Source organism: Condylura cristata, unplaced genomic scaffold (genome assembly GCF_000260355.1).
Source record: "Condylura cristata isolate star-nosed mole 26May11 unplaced genomic scaffold, ConCri1.0 scaffold00017, whole genome shotgun sequence".
In the NCBI taxonomy this organism is placed as follows: Eukaryota; Metazoa; Chordata; class Mammalia; order Eulipotyphla; family Talpidae; genus Condylura; species Condylura cristata.
The window spans coordinates 22,593,555-22,605,007 of NW_004567118.1; the positions used below are offsets into that span (position 1 = coordinate 22,593,555).

Sequence of the window (11,453 nt, forward strand, 5' to 3'; positions counted from 1 at the left end):
GTAGTCAGCACTCAAATAAGATGCTCCAAAATTATTAACCATCACAAAGTGAACCCTTGAGGAAGACAGAGGGCGCACCGAGTGCCGGAGGCGAAGGAGGGGGGCGAGGGAGCTGCAGAGGTTGCAAGACTACATCTCCCAGGGAGCTCAGTGTGGGCTCGCGCTCGCCCCCTAGAGGACACTTGGGGAGGAGCCGGTGGGATGCCAGGGACCTTCAGCAGAGCATCAGTGAGCGCGGGGAGCCGCGGCGGCTGCGGGCTGCGGTGGCGCTGCGGGGACAGAGCCTGACCCGTAAGTACGAGCCGCGCTGGCCATCGATTCCTCTGCGCCGCAGCTGCGTGGTCTTCTGGGATCTGGTGGGCTAGCACAGGGGTCTGGCGGGCTAGCGCTGGGACCCGGACCCGGGGTCTCGGCTCAGGGGAACGAGACTGTACCTCTGAGAGGAAAGACGTGCGGCGGCCCCTGTTCCCCTCAGCCCGTCGGGTCTCGCCCCCATCCCGGGACGGACAACCTTTTTTGTACCGCCCTACCCGGGAGGGCGCGAGCAGTGCTGCAGGTGGTAGCGGCAGGTGGCCACCCGCCTCCCCTCCCAGTTCTGGGGGTTGGCGCAGGATCCCAGGACCCAGAGCCAGGTGACTCCGACGACCGAGGCCCTCGGAGGCTCCCCAAGGACCCGCCGCGGTGGGACAGGTGCGTGGGCGCGCTAAGCCCGGGCTACTCCGGCCCCGAGAGCCTCCGGGCACCTTCTGTGTTGCTGTCCTGGGGCGCTGTAGTGGTATCGGGCTCCGAGTAGCCATCCTCGGCGTCCACAGAGCTCTTCCTGGCCTGTGGTGAAGGGGGGAAGGATCCTGGAACCCCCAGGTCTGCTGGCGGTGCCACAGTTCACTGAGCCTAGGGAGCCCTCAGGGACCGTTTGGATTCTCTGGGTGGTCGGATTCTGCCGAGCCTGCCGGGAGTGCAAAAGGAACAGTCTCCTCTTCATAAATCTTTGAAATAAGATTAGTTCTATGGGTTTTTTTTTTGTCTTTTTTGTTTTTTTTGTTTTTTTTTAAGGAAGTTTGATTCTAAATAATCTATTTTTGTGGAAGCTCCGCTTGCTGGTATGCAAGTTTATATAATAAGCAGTATACGGTTTGGAAAAAATATAACTGTGAAGGTGCTCTTCTTTGCCCTCTATCGGAAGAATTATGTTGAACTGAGTTGACATGCTTATCCATTAGTAACTGCAGTAGCTGGAGGCAGGAGATAAAGTGGTTTTGAGTAGAGTTACAACTCACCCTTCAGAACAAATTTTGCTTTCAGAAGATTTTTGTTATCCAATTTCAAACACGGTATTATTTCAGATGGGGGAGGAGAAGTTGAGCAATCAACTTGTCAATCCTAACACCTTACTCTACAGAAAATAGCTTTACATGATTAACTCTCAAAGCAGGCACGTTTAATTTGGTAATCAAAACTAGATCTGAAGTTGAGCCTCCCTACTATAAACCCGATTTTAATAGTTTTTCAGTTGATTCGTTTGTTCTAGGTAGACAATCTTCTTAGAAACAAGATGTCTCTTTTGTGGACTTGTGTCTTGTCTTTTATCCATCACCCTCTACTTGTTGACCAATGAGGTTAAATAAGACATTTTTGTTTGGGGCTTACTTTTAGGGTAACGCTCCCAGTATATTTTAACTGAGTATATTCTTTAACATATTAAGTAAGTTTCCATTTATGTCTAATTAGAATTTAAGAAGTCAGGAGTGAGTGATTCCCCCACCTTCCAAAAGCATTTGTATAGCATGTATTGATATGCTCATATGCTTTTTCTTCCTAAATTGTTAGCATAGCTGATTATCCTGTTAGATTTTTCTGTCTGTGAAATCCTAGAATAATTCAAAATGCACTCTTGCCTTGTTTGATAAATTCAATTAGCTGACATTTTATTTAGAATTTTGATATCCATATTTGTAAGTGAGATTGTTATGTACTCCCGGCTCCTTTTTGTCTGAGTTCATAATTAGGGGTTATGCTGTCCTCACTGGTTAAATTGGGAAACTTTCCATCATTTTTTATACTCTGACACAGAGGAATTATCTGTTCCTTGAAGTCTGGCAGAACTTGACTTGGGGAAATCTGGGATACTGGTAGTTTTTTTCTTAGGAGCTGATAACATTATTTAACTACCTTTTCAGTTTTTCCATGTTATTGATTTTTTCCCTCAATGCTTATATGTCCTCAAAATTAATCTAATACTTTATATTTGCCTAGAAATTTAGTAATATTATTGAATTTTCATACATGTTAGCATAATATATGTAGTATTCTGTTGTAAGAACATGAACTCCACCATATCAGTAATAGGTTCTCTTTCATGTTCTTATTTTTCCATTGGGGGATAAATTTTATTTTTCTTTTCAGATTTGCTTAATGCTTGTTTGTTTTATTAGTCCTTTGAAAGAACCAATATTTGGATTTATTGGTTAATCCTAATGATTTTTTCTATTTATTAATTTCTGTCTTTCATCTTTTTCAATTTGAGTTTATTTTCTTTTAGTTCTATTATTTTAAATTGAAAACACAGATTATTTATATCATCATAATATAAGCATGGACTGTCTGAACAAGGCATAGGTTTCTAATTCTTCCTTTATTTAGTCCTCACCTATTTGCTCTTATCTCTATTTTTACTTTAGTGCTTCAGATTAGACATAATTTCTGTTATTATTATTTTCTAAATAATGTTTATTAGCATTATCTGCCATTTTCTTTACTCTCTATTCCTTATAACTCTATTCCTTATAACGGGGTTATTCTTTTTTGGAACATTTGCCTTTTCCCCAAAATACATTCTTTAGAAGTTCCTTAAATGATGATACATTCTGTTTTTCTGATATCTAAAAATGCCTTTATGTTGCTTTCATTCTTGTTTTGTTTTCACCAGGTTTCTCTAGCTCATTGATTTAAATGTTACTCTTATATATTTTTCTAGCATTTTAAAAAGATGTTTTGTAACTGGAAGGTTTTCTGAATTTCTATTCTGCTGGTTTGCTCAAAGAGTAAGATTAAACACAGATTAATTTGTAATCTAACAATCTGTTTTAATGATTTCCCCCTGTACTCTTGGTACAGATATAGGTAAAGTGTTCTCCATCTCAGATTTATTAGTTATAATTTTTTCTATGTAATTATTTTTCTCTATTTGACCTATTGTTTCTGAGTGTTGGGTTAAAGGTTTCCACTGGTAAGATTGCTAGTGGTTTTTTGGTTTTATATCTTTTTTTTTTTAAGATTTATTTATTTTTTCATACAGAACTGGGGTACAGGCCAGAGATGCGGAGGGTGAGAGGATTCACCAGGGACAGAGTGGGGAGCAGAACAGGCTGACTGACAAAGTACACTTCTGAGGGGAGCAGCAGGTGGGTCAGGAGAGGTCTGCCACGCCATGTGGTCACCTCCGGGGCGGGGATCGAACTCATGCTGAAGTGGCTTTAGCTTCTTAGTGCTGTACTTTAACCCGCCACCAGGGAGGGTCCCTCGTTTTCTTTTTTAATGATGTACCATTTCTTATATCCTATCCTTGTTAATTTTTGATAGTATATGATTTCTTCCCTCAGATGTGGTATCTATAGTTCTCTTTCTATTATCTTTATATCATAAATGTATATCAAATATATAAACGTATTATTTTTTACATTAACATTTTTTATGATGGGAAATTTTTTATTTAGAGTTAGGCAGCTAGACTCAGTTTAGATGAATCCACTTTTGCTGGCAACATTCAAAACACCACAATCAGAAGCCATTGGGGCTGGTTTCCTCCTTTCCATCAGGTCTGAGCAGGGTGTTGACTTGGCTGTGTCAGTGTCATGGAGCATCTTCACAGCCTGTGTGACCTGTTGCTTGTTGACTTTGACACCCGCCATGCTGTCTTCTCTCTTCCTCATGGCGGCCTCAGTGACCAGGTGAGCTGGATTTTGCACAGTTTGAGTTGTTTTGCGTGGGGGCCACCCTCTTCTAAGAACATTTGGCTGCCTCCAGAGCCACTGTGTCTTGGGCTATCAGAAGGTGGGTGACACGCAGTTCTCTTTTGTGTGTGCACAGCCTTTTAGCGCTGCTTTCTTTCAAAAGCTTTGCTTTGGCTTCAATTTTGGGAGTGACAATGGCCTCTTCACTTTCAGTAACAACTTCATTCAAAAAACTGCGTTGCATTTTTTTAAAAACCTTTTTATTTTTTAAAAATTTATTTATTTATACATACAGAACTGGGGTACAGGCTAGAGGTACAGGGCTGGTGAGAGGATTCACCAGATACAGAATAGGGAGCAGAACAGGTACATCTGCTGAAATGCACAACTGAGGGGAGCAGCGGGTGGGGCAGGAGAGGTCTGCTACGCCATGTGGTCACCTCCGGGCTGGGGATCGAACTCACACTAAAGTGGCCAGCTGGCTTGCAGTGCTGTGTCCTAACTGGTTGCGCCACTAGGGAGGGCCCCTATGTTGCATTTTTGAAGCCATGTTTGTTGATGTTTAAAGCTCCAAAATTTTATATCTTCTTGGTGAATTATACCTTTGGGAGCTAAAAGTCATCTTATTTCATAACTTTTATTTTAATTCTGTTTTGCCTGAACTAATATTCTGAAACATGCCTTTTTAAAAGTTTCTTTATCTTTTATTTCTTTTCCCATTTCTTTTCAATTTTCTGTATGTTTAATTTTAGTTGTTACTTTATGTTTAACTTATTGTTAGGTTTTATTTCATTAATTTTTCCTTTTTTAAATATTTTTAAATACTTCTAACTTAAAATTTTATCACCTTAATTGATTTTAAGTGTATAGCTCACTCTATTCAGTATAGCCACATTGCTGTGCGACCAACCCTCAGAACTTTTTCATCTACAAAACTGGGACTTCTGTATCCATTAAAAGTATTTCACTTGTCCCCTCTCAACAGCCCTGGCGACCTCTATTCTACTTTCCCAATGAACTGGCTGCTTTGATTTCCTCATGTACATGAAATCATACAGTATTTATAATTTTCTGTGCTGACTTATTTCAGTTAGCATCATGTCCTCAAGGTCATTTCTACATTACAGCATGTGTCAGAATTTTCCTCCTTTTTGAGATCGAATCATAGTTCAATGGTATTTATATGCCACATTTTGCTTAACTGTTCATCTCTCAGTTACTTTTGCATTTTAGCTACTGTGAGTAATGCTGCGGTGAATATGAATGTACAGATATCTCTGAGATTTTTAAAGCTCTCTTACTTTCAGCTCTATGCCCAGAAATAGAATTGCTGAATCATATGGAAGTTCTAGTTGTGATTTTTTTGTGGAACTACCATACTGTTTTCCATGGTGGCTGCACCATTTTACATTCCCACTGACAGTACACAAAGCCTCCCATATTACTACACCATCTTATTATTTTTTCTTTGTAAGATTTATTTTTATTTATTTACACATACAAGAACTGGGGTTGAGAGGTGTGGGGAGATGAGAGGATTCACCAGAGACAGAGTGGGAACAGAACAGATGGATCTTTTGAAATACACTGCTGAGAGGAGCAGGTGGCGAGACAGGAGAGGTCTGCTGTGCTATGCAGGTTAATTCCCTGGCTGGGGATTGAATTGGTGTTGCAGTGGCAGGGGTAGCTTGATAGCGCTGACTTTAATCCTTGCACCACCAGGGAGGCCCCTCTTGTTATTTTCTGTTTGTGGATAGTAGCCATCATTATAGTTGTGAGATCTTTCCCTCAGTAGGCAGCTTTAAACCATTTATATGTACTTTGGTTATGGTTATTTGGGGGGCTATTAGGCCATCTTATTTTATGTTTTCTACTTCTTATTGTTTATTTCCTGCCAGTCTCCACCTCTTTCCTACTTTTTATTGGATGAACTGTTTTCCTGTTCCATTCTATTCCTCTTAAAACATGGTAGTCAGAAATATTATTTCTACTCCGCTGTGATAGGTAGTGCCCCTTTAAATGTAGGAGCAACTTTTCATTAAGATATAACATAAATGTGTAAAGGTAAAGACATCATAATCATCATGGATGATTAGTTTTGACAAACTGATTACACATATAACCAGCACTCAGAACAAGAAACAACCTTTCCTACGCCTAGAATCTATCCTTTTGTGACTCACCGCCAAGAACCACTATCCTTAATATCTTTTACAACAGATTCGTTTTCCCTTGTTTTTATACTTCATATCAGTAGAATCAAACAGGATATACCCTAGCTAGCAGCTTCCTATGAACATTACATTTGTGAGATTTGTACATGTCCTCTAGGGCAGTTGTGCTTCGTTCAACTTCATTGCTGTGTATTTCCACAATATAGATAATCATTCTACCTCGGTTGGCACTTGGGTTGTTTGAAGTTTGAGACCATCATGGATAGTGCCACTATGAACATTCCAGTGTGTGTCTTTTGTCGAATGAGTGTATGCATTTCTATTGAATGTATATCTAGGAGTAGAATTGCTTGGACACAGGGTGTGTATATGCTCAGTTTTAGTAGATACTGCCAGTTTTCAGCAGCAGTTGCACCAACTTATGTACCTGGGAAGCATATGTTGTTGTGATACATCCTTGCCAACTCTTGGTAATTTCTGTCTTTTCCATTTTAGTCCTTCTGGTGGGTATCACATTATAGTTTAATATAGTTTTCTATGATAACAAATTAATTAAGTTCCTTTGGTTGCCTTATCACACATTTCTAAATGTTTTTCTCTTGGTGTTTAGACAATTTATATATTTGAACTCTCCATGAGGAAAGCAAGAAATAACCTTTATATGATTTTAATTGTCCCACACAAGGATTATTTATATGAAGGATCTTTGAACATTACACATGAATAGTCATTTAGATCAACTATATATTTTACTGGTAATTTGCTCATCATTGATGCTTTTATCTTTGATTTCCCTTTTTTGGATTCACTACTTGCTTTGCTTAAATGAGCCCTAAGGTGTTTTCATCGGCTCTGGGTGGTAAGCTTTCTGAGTGTTTTCTGGCCCTCCCTGGTGGCACAGCGGGTTAAGCATAGCACTAAGAAACTGTAGCCACTTCAGCATGAGTTTGATCCCTGCATGTCCCTGAGGTGACCACATGGCGTGGCAGACCTCTCCTGACATGCCCGCTGTTCCCCTCAGCAGTGTACTTCATCCGTTGGCCTGTTCTTCTCCCCACTCTGTCTCTGGTGAATCCTCTCACTGTCCCTGCACCTCTGGCCTGTACCCCAGTTCTGTATGTATAAATAAATAAATCTTTAAAAAAAAAGTGTTTTTTATTTTGGTTTTCCATATAATTACTCTGGACCTGGCATAAGATTCTAGGTTAAAACCTGTGATTTTTGGTTGCTCTAGTATGGCATCTAATGTGGTTGACAAGAAGTCTATGCTGTCTGATTTCTGTTTCTTTCTCATCAATTTGTTTATTTTTCTCTCAAGTTTTATAACTTTTTCTTTTTCCTCAGTCTTCTAAAATTTCATTGCTCTTGGTTTAGGGATGACATTTTTTGTCTTTTCTGCCCAATACTTGATGGTCTTTTTCATTCTAAAGATTAATATATTTCTTTAGCACTGGGGATGTTTCTTGTTGAGTATTTCTTGTCTTTATTTTCTGTTGTTGGGACCATTTGTTAATTGCATATTAGAATTTCTTTATTTGTTGTTCATGTTTATTGCCTTTCCTCTCAAATGTTTTCTGTGTTTACCTTTGTGATTTTATTCTGGGAGACTACTTGACTTGATTTTACAGTCCACTGCCCTAGAATTTAACTTTGTCCAGTTTCTTCAGATCTGTTGAGTATTCCTCAATAGTGATTATCACATATATATTTTTTAGGATCTCTAGTATTTTAAATTTAGTTTTTGGACTAGATTAGATATTCAGTTTAAAAGTGACTTTGTATTTCAAAAAAGTATAAGTGAAAGATATCCCACCACCCCTATTCTTCTGCTTATTCAGTTCTCCCTGACTCCTCCAAACAGGCAACTATTGTAATTAATTTCTTAAATTCCCTCCAGAGTCTCTTTGTGCAAATACATGTGAATATGAATTAGATCCCTAATTCCTGCTCTTTATTTTATATAGATAATAGCATGGCTCCATATATTACCCTTCACACTGCTTTTTAAAAGTTCAAATGCATTAGAAATCTTCAACTATCAATTAGCTGCATGCTTTTCAGAGATCGAGTGTCCCCTCAGATCTTTTGAAGGGCATCTAATAATTTTTTAATATGCCCTATTAACTCTTTCATTGGGTGTAAGCTGTCCATGGATATTTGGCATACCCAACCATGATGCCAATGAAAATTCAGTGACTCTTCCTTTGTGTGCTCTTCTTTGAGTTTGAGGATTCCCATTGCTCTGTCTTACTTGCCTAGATTTCCTCTGATGGATTGCTGAGAAGCTGTGATCTATATTGAGTAGAATGTCTATTCCAGGACAGGGGGCATTTGTTGTGAGTTGCTCAGCCTATGCGGGCTAGGACCAACTGTTGTGGCCAATCTGAATGCAGTTACCAGTCAACAATTTGTGTCATTCCCACCCCTGTTCTTCTTTCTTTCTGCTGATTCAGTCTGGAACTTTTTAGCATTTTCTACTGCATGACAGCTTCCTATCAAGCTTGTATCAGGCTGTAGTTTGCTTGCACAAACTCATTCTGAATGCTTTCTACCTTCAGAAATTACTTAGTTGTTTTAATTGGTCCGTGGAAGTGCTTGTTTTCCAGGTCTCTTCTCGACTGAATCTTAAAAATAGTATTTCTGTCACCCCATGGACTTACAGGCCACCCAGAAGGCAGAAATGTATGTTAGTCTAAGGCCATACTATCCTGAATGTGCCCAATCTTTTGATCTCAGAAGCTAAGCAGGGTCGAGCCTGGATGGGAGACATATATGTTTAGTATATTATCTTGATCAGCCTCCAATATTTTCTTTTATCTTGAATTTATGTCTGTGTCAGGGGCCCCCAAGACTGTCTCCAGCTCAGTGATTCATCAGGAAGAGTCACAGAGCTCAGCATCCTGTCATACTCATGGCTATGATTTATTTCAGTGAAAGGATACAAAGCAAACTTAACAAAGAGAAAAGGTGCTCGTGTCCAAGTCCAAAGGACGCAAGACACAAGCTTCCAAGAGTCCCATCCCAGTGCAGTCACACAGGACGTAATGACTCATCTAGCAACAGGTTGTGAGAAGGTGTGTGAAGTGCTTCCTGTAACTTCCATGCAAGGGAAATACACTAGAGACTTGGCGCTTGGAATCTGTTGAGCATGTAGCAAAATTCCGCACAGCCTCAAAGAAAGAAGATTTTCAGCATAAACCAAAGTGTTTGTGCAGTCTAAGCACAGGGAGCCTCTTTTATTAGTTCTGCAATATTAGGACCCTCCTGAAATCCAAGGCCCCAGATGCTAGCTAGCCATGGTCCAACCTTGCAAGAAGGTCTTTTTAAGAATAACAGTTTCAGGTCAGCTATGTTAACTCTTTTCTGAAAAATTTCCTTCCCATGTTTTTTTTTTTTTTTTTTTTTTACTTGCCCCCTCTGAGGAGAGAGCAGCATTCTTTAGTAACATGATGCAAACGGTTGGTGAAGAATTGATTCTTGACTATGGAACTCAAGTGTGGTGCAAAACATGCAGACTTGAAAAATGTCAGTGGCAGAGCATTGAGGAAACATTCAGCCATTTTTAGTTATATTTTTCTTTTGGTCTTGGCTACTTCAAGATGATAAGTGTTTCATCATCAAGCACCAATCTGTATTTTAATTTGGGCCTTCTCCTCAGAACCACCCTGATCAATAGAGTCCGTGTTAACTCTGGGCCAAGACTCTGCTTAGGGGTATTTCATCACTTTTCTTTGGTGCTATATCAGATGGGTTTTTGTTACTTCCGTTCGTGTCTGTCTCAATTTAATATCCCATAGGTTTTAGAATCCTCTGAGGACTGAATGGCAAGTAATACTTAGGTATAAATCCTGTGCTTCATTAGCAGGGAGACATGCTTGAAATTGGTGCCTGTTGAGCTTGTTGAAAGAACAGCTACAAAGAAGTAAGAAGCAGTCTCCCCTTCATCCTGTCCCTACTTAACACATAGCTGGTTTTTGTTCATTGCTGAGGATGGTGCCATAAACAGCTTGAGTTGTCTGTCTGAGTCCTATCTCCCCAAGCAGTAAGTAGTGTAATTAATGTTTAAGTTTGAAAGGTTTTTTGAAGTCATTTAACCTGCGAGAGAGCTTAGCTTGTCAAACTATCTTTTCTACCTCACTATAGAAGCTGTATCTACTTGTAGACCTGTTTCCTTTCTCCTCACATTTTTGTTTATTTATTTATTTATGCATACAAGAACTGGGATGTGGGCTAGAGGTGTGGGGGTGAGAGGACCTACCAGAGACAGAGTGGAGAGTAGAACAGGCAGATCCACTGAAATACCCTGCTCTGGGGGGAGTGAGCAGGTCAGGAGAGATCTGCTGCACCATGTTACTGACCAGGGATCAAACTCGTGGATAGCTTCATAATCCTGAGACTTAATCCTTGTACCACCAAGAGGCCTTGTATCTGTGTGTGTTAATGGTGTCTTACTGTTCTTAATTTCTGGACTGGTTCACCATCCTTTTCAGCTTTTTAGCCCTTCTCAACACTAATTGCCATATTAAATTTTCTTTATTGCACTACCTGAGTTTTGTTTTCCTGATTAGACCCTGCCTGATATAGGCAAGAATCCTTTTGTGTGCTCACCATCTTAAAGGACAAACAGACAACTATGATTTTGATATCGTCAGTGTTCCTCTTCCCTTCTTTTGCAAGTTGACTTCATTTTGAGTACAGGATTGACCATGAACCAGAGTGAGACAATCATAAAATTGCTCATTCTGTTTACAAAGATTTTTCCAAAGGTAATCATGTCTCTAAATTGGGCTAGTCATTTTCCTTTGAGTTGTTTAAAATGGAACTGGTAGAGAGGCCCTCTCTGTTCTCTTGAGTTGTGGGGATGTATGAACTCCACATGAACTTGGTCTTTGTTTTCTTCAATGTGTGTTTTCAGTGTACAGTAAGTATGTTATAAATACAACTTTGTAAAATCTAAGATGTGATCAATTTTAAAATACCTACTTTGAGGGCTTCCCTGGAGGTGCAGTGTCACAGCCACTGCAGCCCGAGTTCGATCCCGGGCTGGGGGAGCAGCAGCTCACGTGGCCCAGCAGACCTCTCCTCACCCAGCCGCTGCTCCCCTCAGCAGTGTACTTTGTGGATCTTCCTGTTCTGCTCGCCACTCTGTCTCTGGTGAATCTCCCACCACCCACACCTCTGGCCTGTACTCTAGTTCTATATGCATAAATAAATCTTTAAAAATAATAATTACTTTGGCCCTCCCTGGTGGCGCAGCGGGTTAAAGCACAGCACTGAGAATCTGAAGCCACTTCCGCATGAGTTCGATTCCCGCCTGCCGCCTGCCCCG

General features: G+C 40.3%; 1 protein-coding gene and 1 pseudogene across 3 annotated transcripts in view; both read left to right on the plus strand.

The window, feature by feature from the left end:
• Nucleotides 1–236: 236 nt before the first annotated feature.
• Nucleotides 237–11,453, plus strand: part of SPECC1 (sperm antigen with calponin homology and coiled-coil domains 1) — a 213,231-nt gene continuing 202,014 nt past the window's right edge. For all 3 annotated transcript variants that reach the window (XM_012726365.1, XM_012726368.1, XM_012726369.1), the window contains exon 1: nt 237–291. The gene's annotated coding sequence lies outside the window, so the exon portion shown is untranslated. The remainder of the gene's footprint in view (nt 292–11,453) is intronic.
• LOC101636762 overlaps nt 3,852–11,453 on the plus strand; it is a 24,777-nt pseudogene continuing 17,175 nt past the window's right edge.